A 27,866-nucleotide genomic window follows, 5' to 3' on the forward strand; every position below is an offset into this window, starting at 1 on the left:
TTTCAGCAAGCCCCTGATTGGCTTCAGGTGTCCCAATCAATATAGCCTTCTCCCTGCCTTCTGGAAAGTTCTTAATTGGCCCCAGGTGTCTTAATTGACCTGGAGCAGCTGCCATTTCACTTATCCTGGTACCAGGGATTTGTTTAGCCTGGAGCGAATCTCTCTTTCTCCCACTACTACTCTTCCATAGCCTTCTAGCTTGGAGGGAGGTGGGAAGCTGCTATTCCTGCTGCTATTAGGCCCTAAGCTCTCCCTGCTGCTCCAGCTGCTCCCCTGGCTGGGCCAGACACCACCATCCCCGTTCTCTGCTACCTGGTTGCTGGACCCCCCACTCTCGGGTGCTGCTACTGCTCCAACTGCAGCCCCGGGAGGGGGGCTGCTAGCCCACTCCCCAGAGAGGAGGAGTGAGGGACCCCAGCCACTGCTGTTGTGGACACCACCACCACCACCTGAGAGGGGTCCTTTCTGTCTGCCTGGACCACCACCTGGAGTTCCTGGAGCTGCTGCTGCTGCAGAGGCTGCTGCCTGGAGCTGCTGAAGCCCGAGGAGGAGAAGAAGAGGATCATCGACCAGTGGGGAGCACCTAGAGACTCTGCAGACCACTGTGGAGGGGGCCCTAAGACTGAATAATTTACAAACTGTGCTCTTGTAGTGGGGGTCTTGACTGTGTTTGTAAGGACACAGGGGGTGTGGCATGGAGCTGCCCCCCGATCCATCTGTGTGTCTCTCCCAACCCCCACCACTACTACCACCACCGCTGCCCCCTCCACCACCCCCACTGGCTGTATTCCATCTGCCTCAGCTCCTGCCTCTGGACTCAGCTGCTTGCTTGGCTTGCCACGCCCTATTTCCACCCTTTAGGGCCAGAAGCAGCAGCCAGCCTAAAAAGACTTGTGCAAGTGCATGTGGGCCCAGGCGCCCACCCCATAGCTTTGCCCTTTACTATCTGCCCCATATGCTACTTGTAGCTTTACCCCCCGTTTTGCCCCAGCCCCCCTTACTAGCTTCAGTTTATTTGCCTGCCCCGCCCATTTCCTTCTGCAGCCTCTGTTTGTTTGCCCTGCCCCAGCCTCTGAAGCTAGCCCCTTGGTTTCCCCGTTCTACCTCCAGACCGCTTAGCCCTCGCTCCGTGCACCCATGCCCCCTCCCATGCGCTTGTGCAACTCCCCATTTTAGTTTCAACCCTCTTCACTGCACCCCCAATGTTGTGGTATCCCCCCTCCCCTAGTGCACCAAGAGGAGCCGGAATTCCACCCTGTGTCGATGACTGACCCCTAACCCCTGATTGCCCCCCGTCCAGCCCACCCCTTTTGGCTCCCTCCTCCCCTGCCTGCAGCCTAGCGGGGAGGAGTGGTCAACCTGCTTCCTCTCTCCCCTCCTCCTTCTGGTGTCTCCCCTTCCCTCTCTGCTCATGATGGAGGGGGATGAGACGGGTGGGTCCCCTCCAGCAGCCCGAGCTGCCCCTCCCCCGCCTGCCCCTCCATCATCCCCCCAAGCTTCTACCTCCGCTGCCGAACCATCTGCCACCGCCCCCACTGGGGCACCAGCAGCGACGGGCACTGGGGTGACCTCCACTGCTGCCACGTCTCTCACCAGCTCAGATTCGGGGGGAGCCCCCCCAGCCGGCGGGAAGGGCCAGGGGAAGAAGAAGGGGAAGGGCCCCGCTAAGAAGAGCAGGCCCTCCATGGCAGGGGCTGCCCCCAATGCCCCGGCCCCACCACCTGCTGGGGTGTCCATCCCTGCTGTTCCCTCCACCAGCTCTGCGGGTGTCCCTCCCCCGGCCCCCAGGGCATACGCCCAGGTGGCGGCAGCCCCCCCGCCTGCCACTACCTCATCTCTCCTGCCCACCGCCTCCACTACCATCTATAGTGGTCGGAGCCCCTTTCCCACAATGACCAGGAAGCACGGCGTCCGTTGCGTCTGTTGCCTCCTGGTGCCCCCTGGTGCCCGCCTCGCCCCAGATGGAGACCTATGTGCGGGTGTTGGCAAGGGTGGTGGGGCCCACAGCGATTGTGGCAGCCTCCAAAATGTATGGCAAGGTCGTCTTCTTCTTAACATCAGAGGCCGCCGCCCAGGAGGCGGTGGAGAAGGGCCTGGCAGTAGGGGGTGTCTTTGTCCCCTTAGAGCCGCTAGAGGACCTGGGCGTCCGCCTGGTCCTGACCTCCGTCCCTCCCTTTCTCCCCAATGCCGCCCTGTTACCCGCCCTCTCTACCTTGGGGAAGCCCATCTCTGTCATCAGCCCTCTCCCGTTGGGCTGTAAAGACCCCACCCTCCGTCACGTCCTCTCGTTCCACCGGCAAGTGCAGCTTCAACTGCCGCCAACGGCGCGTGACAGAGAGGCGCTGGAGGGGTCCTTCCTAGTCCCCTACCAGGGGGTCCATTACGGGTGCATTATTCCACGGGGGAGGCCCGGTGCTACCTCTGCCGGGTGATGGGGCACGTCCGGAGGAACTGCCCCTTGGCCCGGCAAGGAGGGGCATCCGGGACCCCCCGAGCCCCGGCAGGGCACTGGCCCTGTCATCGCCGGTGCCCCTGGCTACCCGGCGCCCGAAACCACCCCTCTTCCTTCCCAGTCCACCATTGCTCCCACTCGGGCCCAAGGGGCACCTCCCCAACTATGCCCAGATGAGCGGGAGAGCCCCGCCCCCGATGCTTGCAATCTGGCGGGGCCTGTGGAGGAGGGTGTGGGGAGACTGGCTGGATCCTCTGACGCTCGCTCAGCGCAGGGGGCTCTCCAGACCTTGCACTCCCCGGCGCATACTTCAGGAGGTGAAGGCCACTTTGCCGCCTGCTGCTCAGGTTTATCTCGACCGGGTCCTACACGAGGGCACGCCCCGCCCCCCCTCTAGCCCAAGCCTGCTGGACCTTTTAATTGGACCCCCTGCCCCATGGACCCAACCGACACCTTCACCCCTTCACTGGAAGCCGGCTGCACGAGCTGCAGCCCGTCTGCTTTCAACCGCACCAAGAAAACATCTCTACACGCTCGTGCTCCACACCCTTCACACCTGCACCCTCGTGTCCCGCCCCGATACAAAATGGCGGGACCTCCTGCCACCTTTGGAGGGTGAGGAGCCCCGGTGGGCCAGCCTATATTCCACCTTAGTTCCAAGGCCCGCCAGGGATGTCAGTTGGCGGCTCCTTCACGGAGCCGTGAGCATGGGCGTGTACTTGGCGCGGTTCACCTCAATCCCAGACATGTGCCCCTTTTGCGGCGTGAGGGATACCCTGGCACATATATACTTGAAATGTGCCAGGCTGCAGCCCCTATTCCGGCTCCTCACCAATATTTTATTACGTTTTTTGTTGCACTATCTCCGCTGCCGAAACATCTGCCACCGCCCCCGCCGGGACACCAGCAGCGACGGGCACCAGGGTGACGTCCACTGCTGCCATGTCTCTCAACCCCTCAGATTTGGGGGGGAGCCCCCTCAGCCGGTGGGAAGGGCCAGGGGAAGAAGAAGTGGAAGGGCCCCGCTAAAAAGACCAGGCCCTCCATGGCAGGGGCTTCCCCCATTGCCCCAGCCCCACGATCAGCTGGGGTGTCCCTCCCCGCTGTTCCCTCCACCAGCTCTGCGGGTGTCCCTCCCCCGGCCCCCAGAGCATACGCCCAGGTGGCGGCAGCCCCCTCACCTGCTGCTACGTCATCTCTCCCGCCTACCGACTCTTCTACCATTTATAGCGGCTGGGGCCCCTTTCCCACCATGACCAGGGAGCACGGTATCCGTTGCCTCCTGGTGCCCGCCTCGCCCCATGTGGAAACCTATGTACAGGTGTTGGTGAGGTTGGTGCGGCCCACGGCCATTGTGGCGGCCTACAAAAAGTATGGCAAGTTCGTTGTCTTCTTAACATCGGAGGCCGCTGCCCAGGAAGCGGTGGAGAAGGGCCTGGCCGTAGGGGGCCGCTAGAAGACCCGGGCGTCCGCCTGGTCCTGACCTCCCTCCGTCCCTTTCTCCCCAATGCCGCCCTGTTACCCGCCCTCTCTATGCTGGGGAAACCCATCTCTGTCATCAGCCCTCTCCCGTTGGGCTGCAAAGACCCCGCCCTCCGTCACCTCCTCTCGTTCTGCCAGCAAGTGCAGCTTCAACTGCTACTGGCAGCGTGTGACGGAGAGATGCCAGAGGGCCCTTCCTTCCTAGTCCCCTACCAGGGGGCCCATTACTGTGCATTACTCCACGGGGGAGGCCTGGTGCTACCTCTGCCAGGTGATGGGGCACCTCCAGAGGGACTGCCCCTTGGCCCGGCAAGGAGGGTCATCCGGGACCCCCAAGCCGAGGCAGGCACCAGCCCCGTCATCACCGGTGCCCCTGGCTGCCCAGTGCCCGAAACCACCCCTCCTCCTTCCCAGTCCACCATTGCTCTCTCTCGGGCCCCAGGGGCACCTCCCCAACTATGCCCAGACGAGCGGGAGAGCCCCGCCCCCGCTGCTTGCAATCTGGCGGGGCCTGTGGAGGAGGGTGTGGCAGGGACACCGCCAGGCATGGGAGAGGGCCCGCCCCAAGGGTAATCTTCCCTCCCTTGTGCTGCCCCATCGTTAACCCCTCAAGTCCCTGAGCCATCGTCTCCGGCCCCTGACAACACCTCTGCTAGCCAGCCCCCGGATGATGCCATGGAGGGCTGGGCCCTAGTCCGGGGAAGCGGGGTAAGAGGAAGGCTCGAGCTCCGCTACTTCCATCTGATGCGGAAGCCCCCCGGAAGACCAGGAAGGGGGGCACCGATGCCGAGCCTTCCGCTCTACCCACGGGTGTGTTCCATCCACCGGTGCCGGCTGGGGAAGACCTGGCAGCACTGGAAGGTGGTATCTCCCCTCCACGGGAGTCCCTCTCCTCCGAGGCCCCTGAGGCGCTATCTGAAACCTCAGTGTGCTCCGAGGCAACCGTCGCATCAGGTTCCAGTGGGGAGAATCCCGGGGTGGTGGAAAATGACTTCCCATCCATATATGAGGAGATCGAGGCCCTGGGTCTGACCCCGCTCACCCAGCGGGAGGACGACCCTATGCCAGCGGGCCTCAATCTGGGCAACTTCATTCCAGCCCCTCTTTCCCCATGCTCCCTCCCCCTAACTGTTGCTTCCGCTCCCACCTCCGAGGAGCCCCGGACTCCTCCACTAACCCGGCTGCAGATGGCACCCAGCTGAGGGCCACCGAGCCTGTTGAGGCGACGGCCAGTGCCATACAGCCGGGACCCGAGCCACCAGGGGTACTCCTCATTGGTGAGGATCATTCGACCTCCTTCGCGGGAGAGGTCCCTACAGAAGAGAGTCCACCTCCTGATGCCGTGGCTGCCAAATCCACCATGAGCCTGTGCCCGGCATCTCACTTCTAACCCTGCCCCTACCCCTGTCCCTATCCCGTCCACCTCCCGAGATGTTATTGCCGCCCCTGGGGCTGTCTCCTTCCCTTTGCCAATAGATGACCCCCCAGGGAGCGGCCTTTGTGTTTATCCCTCCCGACCCACCAAGGGCTGCTATCTTCCCTCTGCCGCCCTCTAATGGTCCAGCGTTCGAGGCACCAACCTATCAGGAGCCCCATCGGGGGTCCACACCCTGTCTGCCCATCTCGGAAGGCCACGGGGCTGTACCAAGGGCCCCGTCGGGGAGTAACCAGGAGACCATAACCCCAGCCCCCCATGCGCTGCGAGAGGAGTTGCGGGAGTTTCTAGAAGATATCCATGGCTCCCGCAACAAAGTACAGCTTGTTCTCCAGCGATGGGGGAACTTTAATCAAATCCTCCAGGCCGCAAGGGCCCTCATGGTGGAGGATAAAAGGACCGGGAGGCAGGGTGCCGTGGCCTACCAGCAGGTCCGCCTCTTCCGTGACTCCTTACTCACCTACGGGATAGATCACGGACTGCTTCGTGGCCCGTCAGGAGCTGTGAGCGTCCCTGCCGGCGCGGATCCCCCCCAGCCCTCCTCATGGCACCTCTTACCATCGCAACATTGAACACCCGCGGCTGTAGGATGGGTCTACGCAGGTCCCAGGTGCTCTCCTTCCTTCGGGAGGGGGGGTACTCTGTGGTTTTCCTGCAAGAGACCCATACGGAGCCGACCGCCGAAGACAGCTGGCGGCTGGATTGGGGGGACAGGGTCTACTTTAGCCATCTCACAGTTCATACGGCTGGACTGGCAACTCTGTTCTCCCCCGAACTACGGCCAGAGGTGCTGGGGGTCGCTGAGGCTGTGCCTGGCCGCCTGCTGCACCTCCGGGTCCGCATGGAGGGGCTCGTAGTCAACCTCGTTAACATCTATGCCCCGGCAGCGAGCCCGGAGTGGCTGCAATTCTATCAGCAGGCGTCCGCCTTCCTCAGCACCTTGGATCCTCATGAGTGCCTGGTCCTGGGAGGGGACTTTAACATCACCCTTGAGGAGCGGGACCACTCGGGGACCGAGCAGAGCCCAGCCGCCGCCGCCGTCCTCCAGGAGATAGTTGAACACCACTCCCTGGTGCATGTCTGGCGCGACCACCACGCGGATGACACTTCCACATTCACCTTTGTCCGGGTGGAGGCCCATCGGTTGCGCCACTCCCGGTTGGACCGCATTTATTATTACGCTTTCATCTTTCATGAGCCCATCCTTGCTGGAGGACGCGGGCTTTGTGGCATCCTTCCAGGAGTTCTGGCTGGCCTGGCGAGGGCAGCGGCGTGCCTTTCCCTCGGTGCAGTGGTGGTGGGACCTAGGGAAGGTGCGCGCCCGGCTCTTCTGCCGTGACTACACCCGGGGCGCCAGCCGACGGAGGGATTTGGCGATAGAGTAGTTGGAAGGGGAGGTCTTAGAGCTGGAGAGGCATCTGGCTGCCAGCCCCGAGGACCCGCCCCTCTGCGGAGCGTGCTGGGAGAAGCAGGAGGAGCTCCGGACCCTCGAGGACCATCGGGCCCGGGGTGCCTTTGTTCGATCCCGCATCCGTCTCCTTCGGGAGATGGATCGTGGCTCCCGCTTCTTCTACGCCCTGGAGAAAAAGAGGGGGGCTAAAAAACATGTCATCTGCCTACTGGCAGAAGATGGCACCCCACTCACGGATCTGGTGGAGGTGTGCGGGAGGGCGAGAGCCTTCAACGCAAGCCTTTTCTCCCTGGATCCGACCGATCCTAACGCTTGCAGAGTGCTCTGGGAGGAGCTCCCGACGGTCAGCGCGGGTGACCGAGACCGGCTAGAGCTGCCTCTCACTCTGGCCGAGTTCTTGGAAGCCCTCTGTCACGTGCCCACCAATAAATCTCCGGGCATGGACGGGCTGACCGTGGAGTTCTACCGTGTGTTCTGGGACGTCCTGGGGCCAGACCTAGTCACCGTCTGGGCCGAGTCTTTGCAGAGCGGGGTCCTCCCTCTTTCGTGCAGACGAGCCGTGCTGGCCTTATTGCCAAAGAAGGGGGACCTCCGTGATTTACGAAATTGGCATCCCGTCTCGCTCCTCAGCACGGACTACAAAGTCGTGGCAAAAGCAATCTCGCTGCGACTAGGGTCCATGCTGGCGGATGTGATCCACCCAGACCGACCTACACCGTCCCGGCCCGCAGCATCTTCGACAACCTATATCTGGTCCGGGACCTATTGGAACTTGGGTGTAGGGATGATCTGTCGTTCGCCCTCCTGTCCTTAGATCAGGAGAAGGCGTTCGACAGGGTGGATCACGGGTATCTCCTGAGCACTCTGCAAGCGTTTGGCTTTGGACCCCAGTTTGTGGGTTTTCTCCAGGTGCTGTACGCCTCCGCAGAGTGTTTGGTCAGGCTCAACTGGACCCTGACCGAACCGGTAAGCTTCGGGTGAGGAGTACGGCAGGGGTGCCCCCTCTTGGGACAGCTGTACGCTCTGGCAATCGAGCCCTTCCTCCAAAGGAGGTTGAAAGGGTTGGTGCTGCGGGAGCCGCAGCTGCGGCTGGTCCTGTTGGCGTACACTGATGACGTGCTCCTTATGGTCCAGGACCCGGGCGACTTGGCGCAGGTGGAGGCTTGCCAGGCCATCTATTCGGCAGCCTCCTCTGTGCGGGTCAACTGGGTCAAGAGCTCTGGCTTGGTGGTAGGGGACTGGCAGCAGGTGAGCTCCCTCCCACTCACTCTTCAGGCCATCCGGTGGAGCATGGGTCTGCTGCTCTATCTGGGTGTTTATCTTTCTGCTACGCATCCCTCTCCGCCGGAGAACTGGCAGAATTTAGAGTGTCCAGAAATGGACAGGACTACTCCAGTGCCTCTCCCTTTGAGGGAGAGCACTGGTGCTTAACCAACTAGTCCTGTCCATGCTCTGGTACTGGCTCAACACCCTGGTCCTGGCCCCGGGTTTCCTGGCCAACCTCCGGCCATCGATTCTGGAGTTCTTTTGGTCAGGACTGCACTGGGTCCCTGCAGGGGTTCTCCATCTACCCCTGGAGGAGGGAGGGCAGGGCCTGAAATGTCCACTTACTCAGGTCCATGTCTTCTGCCTCCAGTCCCTGCAGAGGCTCCTTTATGGTGCAGGTGGTCTGGCATGGAGCATACTGGCGCACGCCTTCCTGCGCCGCTTCCGAGGGCTCCAATACGACCGGCAGCTCCTTTATCTCCATCAGAGAGGTCTTCCGTGAGACCTCTCCGGGCTGCCGGTCTTCTACCAGGACCTCCTCTGGACCTGGAAATTCTTTTCAACAACCAGGTCCGCGGCGGCCACCAAGGGGGCAGATCTCCTCGCGGAGACCCTGCTACACAACCCCCAGCTCCGTGTGCAGGTGGCAGAGTCCCGCTCGGTGCACCAGAAGTTGGTCTTGGCAGAAGTCACAAGAGTCGGAGACCTCCTGGACTATGACCGGGGAGACTGGCTGGATCCCCTGACACTCGCTCAGCGCATGGGGCTCTCCAGACCTTGTACTTCCCGGTGCATACTTCAGGAGGTGAAGGCCGCTTTGCCATCCGCTGCTAGGGTTTATCTCGACTGGATCCTGCACGAGGGCACGTCCCGCCCACCCGCTGCCCCCAGGCCCGCCAGACATTTTAATTGGACCTCTGCCCCGTGGACCCAACCGACCCCTTCACCCCTTCACTGGAAGCTGGCTGCATGAGATGCAGCCGGTCTGCTTTCAAACCGTGCCAAGAAAACATCTCTACACGCTCGTGCTCCACATCCTTCACGCCCTCAGTCTTGTGTCCCACCCCGATACAAAATGGTGGGACCTCCTTCCACCGTTGGAGGGTGAGGAGCCCCAGTGGGCCAGCCTATATTCCACCTTAGTCCCGAGGCCCTCCGGGGATGTCAGTTGGCAGCTCCTTCATGGAGCCATGAGCACGGGCGTGTACTTGGTGCAGTTCACCTCAATCCCAGACACCTGCCCCTTTTACGGCATGAGGGAAACCCTGGCACATACATACCTGGAGTGTGCCAGGCTGCAGCCCCTATTCCGGCTCCTCACCAATATTTTATTATGCTTTTGGTTGCACTTTTCCCCTCACCTTCTTATTTATGCATTCCCTATCCGTGGCCCCACAAAGTCATGGGATCTCCTGGTCAACCTCCTCCTGGCCCTAGCTAAAATGGCCATCTATAAAAACCAGAGTGAGGAGGTTGGCCGATGGAGTCTCCTGTGACAGTGGGGCCTATTTCCGATCTTCGGTCCGTTCACGTATCCGGGCAGAGTTCCTCTGGGCAGCGTCCTCTGACTCCCTTGACGCCTTTGAGGAGCAGTGGGCGCTATCCGTGGTTCTCTGCTCAGTGTCCCTGTCTGGTTCCCTTCATTGGACCCTTTGACCGCACTCCCACTATATGGCCGGATTCAGGAGGAGGTTCTGGAGCCCACACGAGGGATTCCTCCTACGAAGTGAGCTGCAGCTCCCACTAACACTTTTGCATCTTATGGAGCCATGGCCTTGTCAGTTCGTAGTTGGGTTTCCACACGTGTTTGACGTACGGCCTTCCATAGCTGCACACTTCATGAATGTAGCAGGAAGAATATAATAATAAAATTCCCAATAATATATTTTTTAAAAAGAACAATGCACCATGTTTGACACGTGCAATTTTCAAGCAGTTCTAATTTGGCCAAATCCAAACTAATGTTCACCTGAATACACAGAGGCATTTCTTGCCAAAGAGGGTCATTTTCATGCCAAAATTGAACTTTTTACCCAAAATTAACTTTTTTGTTGCAGAGCTGTTCAAAAACAGTTGTAAGACTTACTTTATAATAGGAAAAGTATCTTATATTCATTGTCTTCGTACTCAGAATTGCCAACCCATTTCTTTTAAAAACCAATCACCTTTAGGCAGATACCCAAAGCCTGACAAATGTCAGCCCCACAGGCAAACATTTTGGAAAGGCATGAGCAATTGAAACCAGAGGGCTAGATGGAACGTGCTCATGAAATCTGAACTGCACTGGTTGTTGCTATTCCTTCTTTAATATAGCAAACGATTCTACTCCAGTTGTAAATAGCAGGAAAAGCCTCTCTTCAACTGAGCAAGAGGACCAGCTAGGGAGGGATAGGCGTGCTGATCATCTTGGACTTAACAGGGCCAAAGGCCTGTCACAGATCCCTTTTAAAGAACATCCATATTTCCTTCCAGAGAAATATCTGGGAAGCTCTTAACAATTGGTTTAAAAAGTTAAAATCGAAACATGATCTAAAAGATAATCCCCTCCACTTCCTTCAGTTTCAGTGTTTTTCTGCCATCCTGTTTATTTATTGACACATGCTGTCAGAGGGTAATTGAATTAGAAAGAATGCAGCACCTGGCTATAAAATCCTGCCATCTATCAATATGTCTGGAGCAGAAAGATTGTTTTGCCTGGTGTTCCTACCGGGAGGATTTTTCAGCAAGTAATTCCATGGCCCACTGCTATTTATTTTAAAGTAGTGCTCAGAGGTTTCAATCAGAATCAGACCCTCCACGGGGTAAGGATTGCAAGACCTGGGTAACATTTAGGCTTATTTGGAAAAAACACCTATTTTAAGATTGAAATATATGTTATGTTTTGTGTATGTATAAAAGGATTTTCACAAGCTCCTAAAATCCAGTTTGAACCTTCTCAACTGATGCAAAAAACAGTCATAAGTCACATATTACAAATACAAAATAAAATTCATAAGAACAGGTACTACAAATATAAAACTTGACTGATTATTTACATCACAGGCATTACATGAATCCTCACAGGACAGCCCTTCCCACTAAGACTTGTAAGAGACCATCAAAAGGTGTTTAAAAAATAGCATTTTGAACATGTAGTAATCGACTACATAGCCAGGGAACTGAGAAACCATATATCCCGGTGTTCTGCAACTATATGGTAACTTCTGCCAAGTATCTTTCTACATTGGTGTCACAGATGTTTCTGAAATCTGCAGCAGATTTCTCTTACCAAAGAAATTGACACATTACAGATTTCCTGAGGACCTGATTAGGTTTAATACTCCGTCTAAAAAATTGATTCTATAATAAAATAGAAGGGGCAGCAAAGGTATAGCATTTTGAAAGAAGCAAAGGGAGGTGGAGGGCAAATCTCTTTTGCTTTACCTCTGCATGACATTTCAAATAGGTTAAAAAAATGCCTCAAAAGGTCTGCATCACTATTTGGCCATGAAAGGAAGCAAAGTTCAGTATGGCAAAGGGATCAGCCTGCAGAATGCAGTTTAATTTCACTGATAAGATTCTAGTGACAAAACTATATCCCCAAGGCTGTTTTTTCCCTTAGACTTTCATAACTCATCACCCTTCTTAATCCATTCCCCTTCTGAAAAGGTTGGCAAGCTAGAGGGGATGTCAACAACTGATCTTGGCTTGCTATGTTTTTGAACCATTGTTAGCCTGGTACTACCATCACTAGACATTTCATTTTATATTCCCATTTCTAGATTATATAAAGAGTGTTTCAGAAAAAAATGCTACCATTGATGTCATGAAGGCAAATTGGTATAAAAAGGAAGTCTCATTGACCAACCAATTCACAGAATGATTCAAATGGTAAGTGCTTTAACAGTTCCTCCACTCCATGCTTTGATCTGCTTGGCTGCACTTTAGATCCCACACTTTCAGATAACAGTCATCTAATCCAAATACAGTGTTTTCCTGTGAAGTACTGTGTTGTTACATTGCTTAATATGTACTGAATCAGTACCATGATAAGAAAAGGAGTACTTGTGGCACCTTAGAGACTAACAAATTTATTAGAGCATAAGCTTTCGTGAGCTACAGCTCACTTCATTGGAAGCTTATGCTCTAATAAATTTGTTAGTCTCTAAGGTGCCACAAGTACTCCTTTTCTTTTTGCGAATACAGACTAACACGGCTGCTACTCTAGTACCATGATAGGTTCTAATGCAATTTCTAAAGAAAAAATACCTCCATTGCTGATGCAATGCCCACTAGCCCCTGCATGGAACATTAATTTTATGGGATTAGAGTATTGGAGTAGGTTTAAAATGATTTGCCACAAGACGCAGTTTGGAAGCCCGTACAATATGTTACAAGTACAAACTGTACAGCTTACCTGTGTGCAACTAATTAAACAAACCAGAATTAATGTGAAGCAAGATAATATTTCTTTAGAAATGTATATCTGTGCTCATCCCTGAGGCAGCACTTTAAGATTAATAGATTTTTTTTAACTAAATGACAACATTATTAAACCACTACTTGTTGCAGATCCACATCTAACTATACAGCTTCATTACAGAGTTAACTTAACCTCTTACCTAGGTTTTTCCCCTAATCCCTCTATCACACACACAAACCTTTGACTTAGATTTGGAGGTGTTTTAGATTACAGTCTAAAGTTCTGCTTTAATTTGGGCTTTATCCCTGCCCACTTTGCAGTGAGAGCAGATGTTACTTATGTCCAGCACCAATGTCCTCCAATGCCTTCCCACAATTCCCCTGACATCATGTTTTCCTTCCTTTTTACATACTCCCTTCTTCTACACCAGATGAGAACAGCACAAACTATCACATTTAGCAAAGCCTGGACCAAATAATTTCTCATTACAAATATTTAGAATTAAGAATGGATACAACCTATTTTTTTTAACTTGTAGACTACCTCAACACCCCTTTTTATTATTGTTATCCAGATATGAAAGACACATTCTGCTTTGGAAAATACACCAATATATTTGAAGACTTACAGTACAAGAAACTCATCACGGTCATAAGGAAGGTGGCATAATTTCAGCAAGTCAACAAGGGTTTATGGAAAACAGATCTTATCAAACTAACTTTTTTTAAAAATGAGATTACAGGTTTGGTTGATAAAGGTAGTATTGTTGATGTGATATATTTAGACTTCTATAAGGCACTTCATTCAGTATCACACAGCATTTTAACTAGAAAACCTTCACTGATATAAAATGAACATTGCACATATTAAGTGAATTAAGAACTGGCTAATAGCTCTCAAAATATAATTGTAAATGGGGAATCATTATTGAATGGGTGTGCTTCTCATCAGGCCCAACAAGGATCGGTTCTTGGGTGTATGCTATTTAACAATTATTAATGACCTTGGAGAAAACATAAAATCGTCACTGATAAGTTTTGCAGATGACTCAAAAATCAGGGAAGTAGTAAATAAAGAAGAGGACAGATCACTGAGGCAGAGCAATATAGATTGCTTGGTAAACTGGGTGAAAACAATACATGTTTTAATATGGCTAAATGTAAATGTAGACCTCTAGGAACAAAGATTGTAGGCCATGCTTACAGGATGGGGGCCTCTATCCTGGGAAGCTGTGACCTCTGAAAAAGATTTTGGGGTTGTGGTGCATAATCAACTGAACATGAGCTCCCAGTGCTATGCTGTGGCCAGAAGGGCCAGAGCCATCCTTGGATGCATTAACAGAGGAATCTCGAGCAGGAGTAAAAAGCTTATTTTATATATATTTTATATATTTTCTATATTTGGCACTAGTGTGACTGCTGCTCAAACACCGTGTCCATTTCTGGTGCCTACAATTCAAGAAAGATGTTGACAAACTAGAGAGAGTTCAGACAAGAGCCACAAGAATGATTACATTATTAGAAAACATGCTTTATATTGATACACTCAAAAGAGCTCAATCTATTTACCTTAACAAAGAGAAGATTATGGGGTGACTTTATTACAGCCTGCAAATACCTACATGGGCAACAAATCATAGAAATGTCGGGCTGGATGGGTCCTCATAAGTCATCAAGTTCATCCCCACTGAGGCAGGACCAAGTAAAACTAGACAGGTTTTGGTCCAATCTGTTATAACAACTTGCTAAAATGGGGATTCCACAACCTCCCTTGGAAACCTATTCCAGAGTTGAAATATCTTTATATTTAGAAAGTTTTCTTAATATCTAACCTCAATCTCCCTTGCTGCTGATTAAGCCCATTACTTCCTCCTATCATCAGTGGACATGGAGAATGATTGATCTCAGTACTCTTTATAACAGCAGATAACATATTTGAAGACTGTTGTTATCAGGTCCCCTTTCAGTCTTCTTTTCTCAAAACTAAACGTGGCCAGTTTTTTTTTAACCTTTCCTCATAAGTCAGCTTTTCTAAACCTTCTGTCATTTTTGTTGCTGTCCTCTGGACTCTCCAATTTATCCACATCTTTCCTAAAATGTGTAGCACCCAGAACTGGACAATGTACTCCAGCTGAGGACTCACTAGTGCAGAGGAAAGCAGAACAATTAGCTCCTGAATCTTACATATGGGACTCCTGCTAATACACACCAGAATTATATTTGCCTTGTTTACAATTGCATCACAGTCTTGACTCATATTCAATTTGTGATCCACTATAACCCCTAGATCTGTTACAGACAAACCACCACTTGGCTAGTTATTCCTTATTTTGTAGTTGTGCATTGGACTTTTCCTTCCTAAGTGAAGCATTTTACACTTGTCTTTACTGAATTTCATCTTGTTGATTTTAGACCAGTTCTCCAAACTGTTCCCCATCCCTCCCAGTTTGTTGTGATCCCCAAGTTTTATAAGCATATTCTCCACTACATTATCCAAGTTATTAATGGAAATATTGACTATTACCAGACCCAGTCCTGACCCCTGTGGTGCCCTGCTAGATACATACATTTCTTTTATGGTATCACTACCAATATTGGCTCCTGTCATAGCAATATTTAATATATTTGTTACTGTCCATTTAGTAGGTTTTCTGGATAATGGCATCTACAGGAAACAACTGGATCTACCACAACTATTGGTGTTCCACACCACAACACAATCCTGGAGGGAACCTCAGATAGCTTGTTGTTCCATTAAGTGATATTGATACATGTGCTGATGAGATGTTTTTGACATTGCAACTCCAGTATGTGGTCACAGTGGTTTCAACCCATTATAATTTCTACTCCAAATTTCTGTTTGTGGGACACACTATAATAATGCCTATCCCTCTTTTTCAAAATGAATCTATCATCCAGAATGAGCTCCCATACCAGGATGAAATTGAAACTTATCTGCCAGTTTTAATGTGCATATTTTTCACTTTCAATTTTAAAACATTACTAGACAAAGATAACACACATTATTCAGATTAGCTATGACATGCACAAGACAAAACAAGCCTCAAATGACTTTATCCATGATGGGAATATTGAAATACTAATTTCCCATACTTGGATAAAAGTTTCATTTGGGGCTTTACTTGTGTTACAACGTGTATTCATTTTACCTGTGTTAATTATGTCTTGCTGCTTACACAGTTTATTAAAACATTTTAATCACATATAAAGGCACTCACCACTCCTTCATATGTTAATTTGGGAAAGGCACTCACCACTCCTTCATATGTTAATTTGGGAAAGGTGTTGCCTTATATGATGAAACATGAAACTGTTATATGATGACTTTAACAATCATCAAGGCAAGAAGCAGGACCTGCTGATTAATATGTGCTTGTTAGCATATAAACATATTGTATTAATAATATGTATTATCCACACCATTAGTATGCATAAAGCACAATAATATTAAGCACTAATATTGTAACAGTGATATAGCCTAAACTGACCTATACAATAATCCTGTTCCTTATGCTAAGGATCCCATAATACCTTGGATTTGCTAACTTCTGGGACAAGCATTTGGGACAAGATAGGAAACCTGTCAAAATCAAGAATGCATTTGTTCTATGTCTTACTACAAGTTAGGGAAGTATCTTTACAGATCAATACCTGGAATACCAGTATCCAAAACAAAGATAAAGAAGGAACAGAACAGCAAGTTAGGGAATTGGAACAAATTGATGGGCTGAATTTTAGTAATGTGTAACTTATAAAGTCATATAAATAATACCAGCTGAAATGAATAACTTGGAGAGCACACCTTCTGCATAAGGTGAATGCAACATTACTGCATGGGATGGCTCCCTGGAGACTGCTATTGTATAGAACCTTTATCCTGTTCCATATTAATAAACCTGACTGACCCTGGTTATTTGGTCTAGAGTATATTTCATAACAAAATAATGAACCAAAGTGTGGTCAAGCAATTGACTATACAATTTATCAACATAGTTTGACAATGAACCATTGATAACTACTCTTTGAATATGCTCTTTCAACCAGTAGTGCACCCACCTTATAACAATTTAATCTAGTCCACATTTCTCCAGTTTGCTTATGAGAATGTCATGTGTCAAAAGCCTTAATAAAAATCAAGGTATATCACATCTATCGCTTCCCGCCTATCCACTAGGCCTGTATCTCTGTCAAAGAGCCAATAGTGGGCTCTTCAATGTAGGAGAGAAAAGTATAACAAGATCCAATGGCTGGAAGTTGAAATGAGACAAATTCAGACTGGAAATAAGGTGAACATTTTTAATAGTGAAGGGAAGTAATGATTAGAACAATTTACCAAGAGTCATAGTGGATTCTCCATCCCTGGTAATTTTTAAATCAAGATGGGATGTTTTTCCTAAAGATATGCTCAAGAAATTGTGGAAATTCTACGGCCCGTGTTATTCCGGAGATCAGACTAGATTATCACAATGGTCTCTTCTGGCTTTGGAATCTGAGAGTTATTTCTGCAAAGTGGATTAGCTCCAACAAGTGAATGAGAAAGACCCACTTCAGAATAGCGCATAGCCTGGTGGTCAGTCTGTCTCTCACCAGAAATTCCATCCTGGAACTGAGCAACCTTCCCAATAGTAGTTTTGACACAACAAACTCTTCTCCAAGAAAAAAGAAAAGGAGTACTTGTGGCACCTTAGAGACTAACAAATTTTTAGAGCATAAGCTTTCGTGAGCTACAGCTCACTTGCATCCGATGAAGTGAGCTGTAGCTCACGAAAGCTTATGCTCTAAAAATTTGTTAGTCTCTAAGGTGCCACAAGTACTCCTTTTCTTTTTGCGAATACAGACTAACACGGCTGCTACTCTGAAACCTGTCATTATGCAATTCTCCAAGAAAAGTTTCAGTTTCGATAAAAAAGTATTTTCTGATTTAAAAGAGTGTTTTGGCTAAAAATTCCCAAACTGCTGAAATTCTGGTGCATGTACAGATTTAGGTATGCAATTGCACATGCTTATGGACTATGGGCTTGATATGATATATACAATGAGCCCAGACACAATATGTTTGTGACTACGATACAAGATCTCGATCCTGCAATTGATAGTGCACAAGAAAATTGCTACACCTGCCTAGAGACCCACTGAAACCAGCCGGGCTTGGTAGCGGTGTACTAGTCAGCCTACAGACTACCAAGTCCAGGATCAGGACCCAGGTTATTTTACAAAACCATCTGTAAAGTCATATAACTTTTTTTTTGCCTGTTGAAATAAAATAAAAGTTTATTTTCCTAAGCTGCTCATTATTTTGGGGCTCTGAAACAAAGACCTGATCTACACTATGAGTTTATATCAAATTTAGCAGCATTAAATTGAATTAACCCTGAACCCGTCCACATAACAAAGCCATTTTTGACGACATAAAGAGCTCTTAAAATCTATTTTTGTACTCCTCCCCAACAAGGGGATTAGTGCTGAAATCGTTCATGGTAACCTGGTTGAAATACAGGAATTTAATTAACGGGACATTCAGAGGTGGCCGTTCCCACTGGGCTGTTTGCCTGTGGCTGAAAAGAAATCCTCCCTGCAGTTAGCCAAGCAGTGTGTGTATGTGTGTGGTGGTGGTGGGGGCATTGGCACTGAGCTGTTCGCGTTTGGCTAGCAGGGATCTTCCCTGATACCAGCCACATGGTGGAGGGAGTGATCATCCCAGAGAATTGGATGGGCGGGGGGGTTAGTTTGGTTTCTGCTGCTGCACGTTAACACAAAAACCGCAGCACTAAAAGGCTAACTCAACCGGCTTTGCTTGGTATGAGAAAGAGGGAACTGCTGTTATGAAGGTTGCAGAAGCCGCAAGACTATGGCTTACTGCAGCCACCTGCAAGCCGAATTCTGTTGCCCAGCACTGCGTGTGTGATCTCTAACACAAAAGCTGCAGGCACTCAATATAAGATGCAAAATGCGACCTTGTACCTAAATCACATGTGCTATGTAATGTGAATAGTGTTGTTCACTGTGAAAGAGTATAGCCATTCTTCTGTAAAATGTATATTTTTAAATATTTCACTCCCTTTTTTTCCTTCCACAGCTGCAAATATTTCAAGCTTCCCTCCTCCATCCCAAAGGCGATCTCAGATAAGGCGGCAAAAAAAACGCACGCACGATGAAATGTTCTCTGAGCTCGTCCAGTTGTCCGGCACTGACAGAGCTCAGCAGAATGTGTGGAGGGACACAGTAGCACAGTACAGGAAAGTGGCCAATGAACTTGAGGACAGGAGGGACAATCGAGATGAGAGGTGGCAGCAGGAAGATCAGAGGAGGCAGGATGCAATGCTGGGGCTACTGCGGGATCGAACGGCCATGCTCTGGTGTCTGGTGGAGGTTTAGGAATGGCAGCAGGATCACAGACTGCTGCTGCAGCCCCTGTTTAACCGCCCTCCCTCCTCCCCAAGTTCCATAGCCTCCTCACCCAGATGCCCAAGAACACAGGGGGGAGGCGCCGGGCACCCAACCACTCCACCACAGTGGACAGCCCAAGCAACAGAAGGCTGTCCTTCAACAAGTTTTGAAGTGGCCTTTTCCTTCCCTCCCACCCTCCTCCCACACCCCACCCAGGCTACCTTGTGAGTTATCTCCCTATTTTTATAATCAATTAATAAAGAATACATGGTTTTTAAATGATAGTGACTTTCTTTCCTTTGCAAGCAGGCTGTGATTGAAGGGGAGAGGGCGGGTGGCTTACAGGGAATTTAGAGGCAACCAAGAGGGGTGGGTTTTCATCAAGGAGAAACAAACAGAAGTGTCACACGGTACCCTGGCCAGTCATGAAACTGGTTTTCAAAGCTTCTCTGATGTGCAGCACTTCCTGCTGTGCTCTTCTAATCACCCTGGTGTCTGGCTACATGTATTCAGGGGCCAGGCAATTTGCCTCAACCTCCCACACCTCCATAAACCTCTCCCCCTTACTTTCTCAGAGATGGTGGAGCACACAGCAAGCAGCAATAAAAATGGGAATTTTGGTTTTGCTGAGGTCTGAGCGAATCAGTAAACTGCACCAGCGACCCTTTAAACATCCAAATGCAAAGTCTGTCACCATTCTGCACTTGCTCAGCCTATAGTTGAACAGCTCCTGACTACTGTCCATGATGCCTGTGTACAGCTTCATGAGCCAGGGCATTAAGGGGTAGGCTGGGTCCCCAAGGATAACTATAGGCATTTCAACATCCCCAACAGCAATTTTCTGGTCTGGGAAGTAAATCCCTTCCTGCAGCCATTTAAACAGACCGGAGTTCCTGAAGACGTGAGCGTCATGAACTTTTCCCGGACATCCCATGTTGATGTTAGTGAAATGTCCCTTGTGATCCACCAGTGCTTGCAGCACCATTGAAAAGTACCCTTTGCGGTTTATATACTGTCTGCCCTGGTGGTCCGGTCCCAAGATAGGGATATGCGTTCCGTCTATAGCCCCACCACAGTTAGGGAATCCCATTGCAGCAAGGCCATCTAGTATGACCTGCACATTTCCAGGAGTCACTACCTTTGATAGCAGCAGCTCAATGATTGTGTTGGCTACTTGCATCACAGCAGCCCCCACAGTAGATTTGCCCACTCCAAATTGATTACCGACTGACCGATAGCTGTCTGGCATTGCAAGCTTCCACAGGGCTATTGCCACTCGCTTGTGAACTGTGAGGGCTGCTCTCATCTTGGTATTCTTGCGCTTCAGGGCAAGGGAAAGCAAGTCACAAAGTTCCATGAAAGTGCCCTTACGCATGTGAAAGTTTCAGAGCCACTGGGAATCATCCCAAACCTGTAACACTATGCGGTTCCACCTCTCTGTGCTTGTTTCCCGGGCCCAGAATCAGCGTTCCACGGCATGAGCCTGCCCCATTAACACCATGATCTCTGGGGACCACGGTTTTAGAGAAATCTGTGTCCATGTCCTCATCACTCTCGTCACCATGCTGCCATCGCCTCCTTGCCTGGTTTTGTCAGGTTCTGGTTCTGTATAAACTGCACAATAATGTGCGAAGTGTTTACAACAGTCATAACTGCTGGCGGTGAGCTGAACGGGCTCCATGCTTGTCATGCTATGGCGTCTGCTTGGACAATCCAGAGAAAATGGGCGCAAAATGATTGTCTGCCGTTGCTTTCACAGAGGGAGGGTTGACTGATGACATTTACCCATAACCACCCGTGACAAATTTTTGGCCCCATCAGGCATTGGGAGCTCAGCCCAGAATTCCAATGGGCAGCGGGGACTGCGGGAACTGTGGGATAGCTTCCCACAGTGCACTACTCGGAATGTTGACGTTTGCCACGGTACTATGGATGCGCACCGCCGAATTAATGTGCTTAGTGTGGATGCATGCACTCAACTTTATAAAGTCTATAAAAATCCCAAAAATCGACTTCTGTAAAATCAGAGTAATTTCATAGTGTAGACAAGGCCAAATATTCTAACAGTTCCCTATGCCGCCGATAAATACCGATAGACCATTTGCTTCATAGTAGAGCTACACAGTTTGAGTGTGCTATTGAACACAAGTATTACAAATACAGTAGAGATGAACAACTGTGTTTGCATCTCTAGCCTCAGTTTTTCCTCACCATTCAGGGTAACTGCACCTGCCTTTCTCCTCTATGGTCCAGCAAGGGCACTCACTCTAGGCTCCAAACTTGTCAGACATCACCTCTCTTGGGTAAAGACATGCATCTATCTCCTTCCTGGCTCATTTTTTTCCCAGGTTACACAATTCCCTGACTACGCTGTGAGTTCCCCAGTCAGACTGCCTAAGTAGGCCTGCTTTGCTTTCTCTTGAGAGGCTATAAACAGCGTAATTGCCCTAGGGCATAAGTTACTAATACAACCTTTTCTAAGCAGGAACATTTATTCCTAAGGTGAAAGCATTACAGGGAAAATGTATTAAAACAAAAGAATCTACATTCATGCTAATAATCTTACCAGAGATCACCCAACTCCAACAATGGCTATGGCAGTTGATCAGTCCTTCAGTTTTTCTGTGGTCACAAGCTCATAACAGCTGTTAGCTCAGAACAAGCTCACCTCTGAATAGATCAAGTCCTTCCAACACTTCTTAGGAAGGACTGGGGCCTCCCTTGGAGGGAAGTTACTATCTGTTTCCTGGATTAGTGAGTTTACACATGGGCTATTTATCCAAACTTTTTTTCTTTGTCTGTTGGTTCTCTAGAGAATCGTCTGAACGAGCACAATGCGAGTGAATTTGCCTAAGAACACCACACTGTTCTTCATTCCTGGAGGGCTGTGGTCCCCCTCTCCCATAGAATTACATAGTTCCTTACTGTGGGTCAGGGATTGTAAGAACAGTGTTATGTTCTTAGGCAAATTCACTCTTGTTGTAACACTGTTTGGAGGTTCCACTACCTGGAGAGGCTCCCATGTACTGATTCAGACTGGTTTCAGAGTGACAGCTGTGTTAGTCTGTATCAGCAAAAAGAACAGGAGTACATGTGGCACCTGAGGAACTAACACATTTATTTGGGCATAAGCTTTCATGGGCTAAAACCCACTTCATCAGATGCATACATGCAGTGGAAAATACAGTAGGAAGATATATATACACAGAGAACACGAATAAATGGTTCTCTAGAGGACCAACAGACAAAAAAAAAAGGAATTTTGGATAAATAGCTTGAGAAAATACCCACACCAGAATATCCTGTAAACCAGGGTTAGGGCCATCTCTTGTAAGATTATTAGCATGCATGTAGGTTTTTTAATTGTTTTAAAATATTTACTCTGCAATGCTTTCACCTTAGGAATAAATGCCCCTAAGGAATAAATATAACCCAGGGTTAGGGCATTCTCCTGCTATATGAGAGACCCAAGTTCAAATACCTATTCCACATCAGGCAGAGGGGAAATTAAACCAGCATCTCCTACACCCCAGGAGAGTACCCTACCCACAGCACTAAATACTATATAAACAGGTCTTCCTTACCCACCTGTCTCCCCGATGCTTTGTGGATCTAGTCCTTTGGTCTTCTAAAAACGCCCAAACTGAAAACAAAACACATATTGGGTCAGGTAGTGTCATAAATATAAAGGGAAGGGTAAACAACTTTAAATCCCTCCTGGCCAGAGGAAAAACCCTTTCAACCTGTAAATTGTTAAGAAGCTAAAGATAACCTCGCTGGCACCTGACCAAAATGACCAATGAGGAGACAAGATACTTTCAAAAGCTGGGCGGGAAGCAACAAAGAGTTTTTTCTGTCTGAGTGTTGCTTTTTCTGGGACGAGAGCAGGAATGCAGGTCAGAACTCCTGTAAAGGGCTAATAAGCAATCTAGTTAGATATGCGTTAGATTCTGTTTTGTTTAAATGGCTGATAAAATAAGTTGTGCTGAATTAAATGTATATTCCTGTTTTTGTATCTTTTTGTAACTTAAGGTTTTGCCTAGAGGGATTCTCTATGTTTTGAATCTGATTACCCTGTAAGGTATTTACCATCCTGATTTTACAGAGGTGATTCTTTTACTAATTAAAATTCTTCTTTTAAGAACCTGATTGCTTTTCATTGTTCTTAAGATCCAAGGGTTTGGGTCTGTGTTCACCTATGCAAATTGATGAGGATTTTTATCAAGTCTTCCCCAGGAAAGGGGGTGTAGGTTTTGGGAGGATTTGGGGGGGGGAAAGACATTTCCAAGAGGGCTGTTTTCCTGTTATATATTTGTTAGATGCTTGGTGATGGCAGCAATAAAGTCCAGGGGCAAAAGGTAAAATAGGGGGAACCTTGGGGAAGTTTTAACCTAAGCTGGTAAAAATAAGCTTAGGGGGTTTTCATGCAGGTGCCCACATCTGTGCCCTAGAGTTCAGGGTGGGGAAGGAATCTTGACAGGTAGGGGGAAAAAACCCTTTTGTTTTGGCATTACCAAAACATTGCGTTTTTCAGTTCAGTCAAATCCATTCAGCAAACTCTACGGGAACAGTTTTGGGTCAACGAAAACTGCATTTGCAGCAAATAGTTTAATCACCGAACTGATTTTACCCAACTCTACTTTTTACATAGGAAATATAGGAATTGCCATACTGGTTCAAATCCAAGGTCCATCTAAACCAGTTTCCTGTCTCTCTGAGTGGCCAGCACCAGGTGCTTCAGAAGAAGGTTTAAGAACTCTGCAGTAGGCAAGTGTGTGTTAATTTGTCCCCAGATTAGGTCTCATCCTGATCTCTAATAGTTAGATGTTGGCTTAAACCCTGAAGCACAAGGTTTAATAGCCCTTACAACATTTTGGTTGTCATTAGTTATGTTAACTCTGGAGATCCATTAAATATCCAATCCCTGTTCAAATCTTGTTAAGTTTGTTGGCCTCAGCAACTTCCCAGGGTAAATTTAAATCTCATGTTGAGTGAAAAGGGGTATTTTTTTAAAAAAATGTAAAACTATGTGAAATAAAGAAAAACTGGGATACACTGGAATCATTTCTGTATTGTGGTTAAGCTTGCCATTATGTATAATTATTTATGGGCCTCTCTCTGTGTCTGTCTTGCTTTGTTTCCCTCTTGTGTTTTTCCTTTTAAGGTGTCTCAGTGATTTAGTGAAGAGAACTAAAAATACCCACCTGAGGCCTATTAAAATTATTTTTTTACTATAGCTGAACTTGCCACAGTGATTGCACAAGTTTCTTCCCCCTACAGTCTACTGGGCTTTCTTGTTAACTCCAACCCTCTACATGTTAAAAGGCAAAATGTAGTCTGCCTTCCTAGATGCACACAAGCAGCCACTATTTTCTGAACTGGCTACAAAAAGCAAACAGACTGTGATGAAATCTAAACACACATTGTCCCTTTGGTTCCCTTTCTGCTGCCTAAAAATATATATTTTTAAAATATAATAATTTAAATAAGTTACTACTATATGTTTGATAGGAAAGCAGCAGTGAGAAGACGGTTCTTGCATTTCCTCTTGATGCCTACAAAGTTAGTGGTCATACTTAATGGTTTTCATGGAAACTTGTTTTATCAGTCACTGAAGAGATTCTGACTCTCATGCTTAGTCTAACCCTTGCCATAGAAAGATCCATTGTCCTTGAGGAGTGCTGTCAATGCGCAAGGTCCTGGATGGAGAGGTGATCACTGGCATAGCCCTGGATAATCCACTCAAAATTTTGATAACAGGACTAAGACCCACTCTTTAAGCAATCCAATATTCAGCTGGAACCTAGTGCTGTGATCACAGCACAATAGTAATATGCTTAGAAAGTCAGTGACAGCAGGTTACACCAGGTAGAGCTTTTATAGCATCCATGGTAGTGCACTGCAGTGATCAAAGCTGGATGCTATGGCATCTCAGTGGCCTAATATAAATCTGTTAGGATGATCTATAGTTTCCTGGAAAGCCAGAGGTAGGAGAAGGTGCTTTTTTGCAGCTGTTGGTATACGTGTATAGAGGATAAAAGAGGCTGCATTCTCTTTTACAAGGAGGAGTGAGGATGGAAACAGAAGCCTTTTATGGAGGATGATAATATATATTTTGGCTAGCTCTAAGTATTTTTCCTCTTCCTACCAGCATCACCCTGGCCTTCTCTGGGTGTTCCAGCCAAGCAGCACTTCACCCAAGTGCTGATGTCTTGCAAGGCACTGGGAGATCTGGCAAATGGTACTATTTGAATTTGGTATTAAGCACATGTACAGCTAAGTAAGTGTGTGTGTGTGCATGTACGTGCACGTGCATGTACAGCTGGCATTTAAGTCTAGGGTACCTTGCAATCTCCCTAGTGGTTTGACATAAAATTTTAACAGAGTGAGCTAAAAAAGTGAAGGCTTATAGAACTATACAAGAGAGCTCGGAAGAGAAAGAAGTGCCATTTCAGTTCACTACTATTTAGAAAATATGTTCTCTCTCAGATGCTGACACCTACTACTTCTTGGTTTCCAAGGGGAACCAGCAGCAGTTCATGATTGATGGCATCAAATGCTGTGTAAGGATCCAGTAATATAAAACATCTGGCTTGAGTTTTTTGAAGGTTTTCAAGGAACAGTCCCAAGACTGTGGCACCATCAAATCCAGACCTGAAACCCAAACCTCTGCCTAATTCTTGTCTAAATCCAAATTCAAATGCCAGCTCCTCCGAACAGCTGTACTGTGTAGGGAAGCTTAAATAGAAAGTGCCTGGCTCTAATCAACTCAACCAATCTCGTATTTACACCAGCACCGACATCACATAAAATGGTCCTTGAGGTGTTTCACTGTTCACACCTCTTTTCAACAAGTAGGAGGCAGAACATGCATCCATCTATACAGAAACAACAACAACAGAGTACGCTGATTAGCACATTGTCAAGAAGTCTTCAACTGTGCAAAGTGGCAGTGCTCTCTTCTGGTAATTACAAAACAAATCTGTTTCTTAGAAGCAGTGTAATATTTCCCCAATAGATGCATATATTTCCTGGCTCCCATCTTTAAATTACAGCATTTGCCTGAGATTAAAGGAGCTAAATATGCATTTTAGTTGCCAATAAATTAAAAGCAATTCTTATTGGCCCACAAGAAAAGGGTAATATTCTGACATGGTTATTCTGGACAAATGATCAAGTTTTCAGAACTGTATATTTAAAGATACCTCATGCTCATGCCCTTTCTCACACAGTCTATCTTTGGTAAAAAGTAAGATGAGAACACAAAGCTTTCTCTCTCTGCCCTGCCACTGCTGGGTTCTTTACCTCCCCTAGTTCCTTCATCTCTTCTGTCACAGTTTGATCCTTGTGCTAGTACTTCTGCATCAGCTATACAAAACAGGCTACCCAACCCATTCCATCTTACTGGTTGCCCATCCCTATTTTAAAACGCAGCTCAAAACCCACATCTTCATTGCTCTTGTGATCCAGATAGAACAGCTGCCTACAGCTAGCAAGCTATCAGTCAGTTCCCCTCGGTGCTTATGGAAAATTTACCAACTGTACCCAAGTCCCAGTTGCAGAGTCCTTCCCAAAGAACAGAAGTCCCCTGTGAGGTAAAAGGATAACAACTGTTCTTTGCACAAAAAGCTGTATTAATTTGTTCTGAGTCCCAACACAAATCAGAGTCCTTTCACAGAGACTTTCAATCTATCCAGGCAGCTTATTCACCACACAACAAACAAATGGGGGCATACATCATTTGGGCTTGTAATGTTCACTCCACTGCCTCTGAAGCCCTCAGGAAATGAAGAACAGTGCCTCCCTTAGGAGACTGTCTTTATACTTTCCTTTATTGATAATCAGGTACAGCTGTCCTGCATCCTCTCCCCTGAGCAACGGAAGAAACACCTGGATCCTAATATCCCACTTTGCAAGCATATGCCACTTCCTTTTAATTAAGGAAAGTGGGGTGTCATGATCACAGCTGAGCACTTTGTTGCCAGGAAGCATACACTCAGCAGTGCCTGCCAGCAGAGGAACTGCCTTCACCAGGAGTCATTTCCCTCTGGGTGAGGAAAGACCAGAATTTCTCCTCCCATCTGCCACTAGTAGATAAGAAAGTTACAAGGCTTCTTCTTTTCCAATTACTGCTCCTCCTGCCATAAGAGAAGGCTCTCTCCCTGGTCACACAAAAAGAAGAGAAGGGCAGCCATCTCTAGGTCATTTCACTTTCTTCCCTTGGACCCTACAGAGGGCTGACTGGCTTCAGGTGTCCCAATCAACCTAGCCTTCTCCCTTCCTTCTGGAAAGTTCTTAATTGGCCCCAGGTGTCTTAATTGACCTGGAGCAGCTGCCATTTCACTTATCCTGGTACCAGGGATTTGTTTAGCCTAGAGCTACTATATCTATGTCCCACTACTCTTCCATAGCCATCTGGCCTTGCCCTGTCACATATTCCCCCATGCGCTCAACACCATAAAGTTGGGCAACTTGGGATGCCAGGCAGTATGCTCATGACAGACCATCAGCGTTGCCATGGTGGCATCCGGCCCTGTGCTGTATGTGGAACTGGAATGGTTGGAGGGATAAGAACCACCTGGTGACCATTGCATTCTTTTCTTTATTCCGGTGCATCCACTGGAGGGGTGCATGGTTCGTCACAAGAGTAAATCGCTGGCCTAAGAGGTAATACTGCAGTGTCTCCATAGCCCATTTGACAGCAAGGCATTTTCTCTCGACTACTGCGTATTTCTGTTCTCTTGGGAGAAGCTTTCTGCTTAGGTAGAGGATTGGGTGTTCCTCTTCTCCCACCATTTGTGACACAACTGCTCCCAATTCCACCTCGGAAATGTCTGTTTGTAAAACAAATTCCCTGTTAAAGTCCGGGGCTATGAGTATGGGGTCATTACAGAGGGCCGACCGAAGGTCTGTAAATGTCCCCTGTGCTGCGTCGGTCCACTTTACCATATCTGGACCTCGGGACTTCACCAGGTCTGTTAGGGGACTTGCCCTAGTGGCGAAGTGGGGAA

General features: G+C 48.4%; 1 long non-coding RNA gene across 1 annotated transcript in view; it reads left to right on the forward strand.

The window, feature by feature from the left end:
• LOC119851478 overlaps nt 1-13,639 on the forward strand; it is a 31,094-nt gene extending 17,455 nt beyond the window's left edge. Inside the window, exons 2-3 of the long non-coding RNA XR_005291257.2 lie at nt 11,808-11,916; nt 13,023-13,639. This is a non-coding gene — a long non-coding RNA (uncharacterized LOC119851478). The remainder of the gene's footprint in view (nt 1-11,807; nt 11,917-13,022) is intronic.
• Nucleotides 13,640-27,866: the final 14,227 nt, after the last annotated feature.

Source organism: Dermochelys coriacea, chromosome 2 (assembly GCF_009764565.3).
Source record: "Dermochelys coriacea isolate rDerCor1 chromosome 2, rDerCor1.pri.v4, whole genome shotgun sequence".
Taxonomy (NCBI): Eukaryota; Metazoa; Chordata; order Testudines; family Dermochelyidae; genus Dermochelys; species Dermochelys coriacea.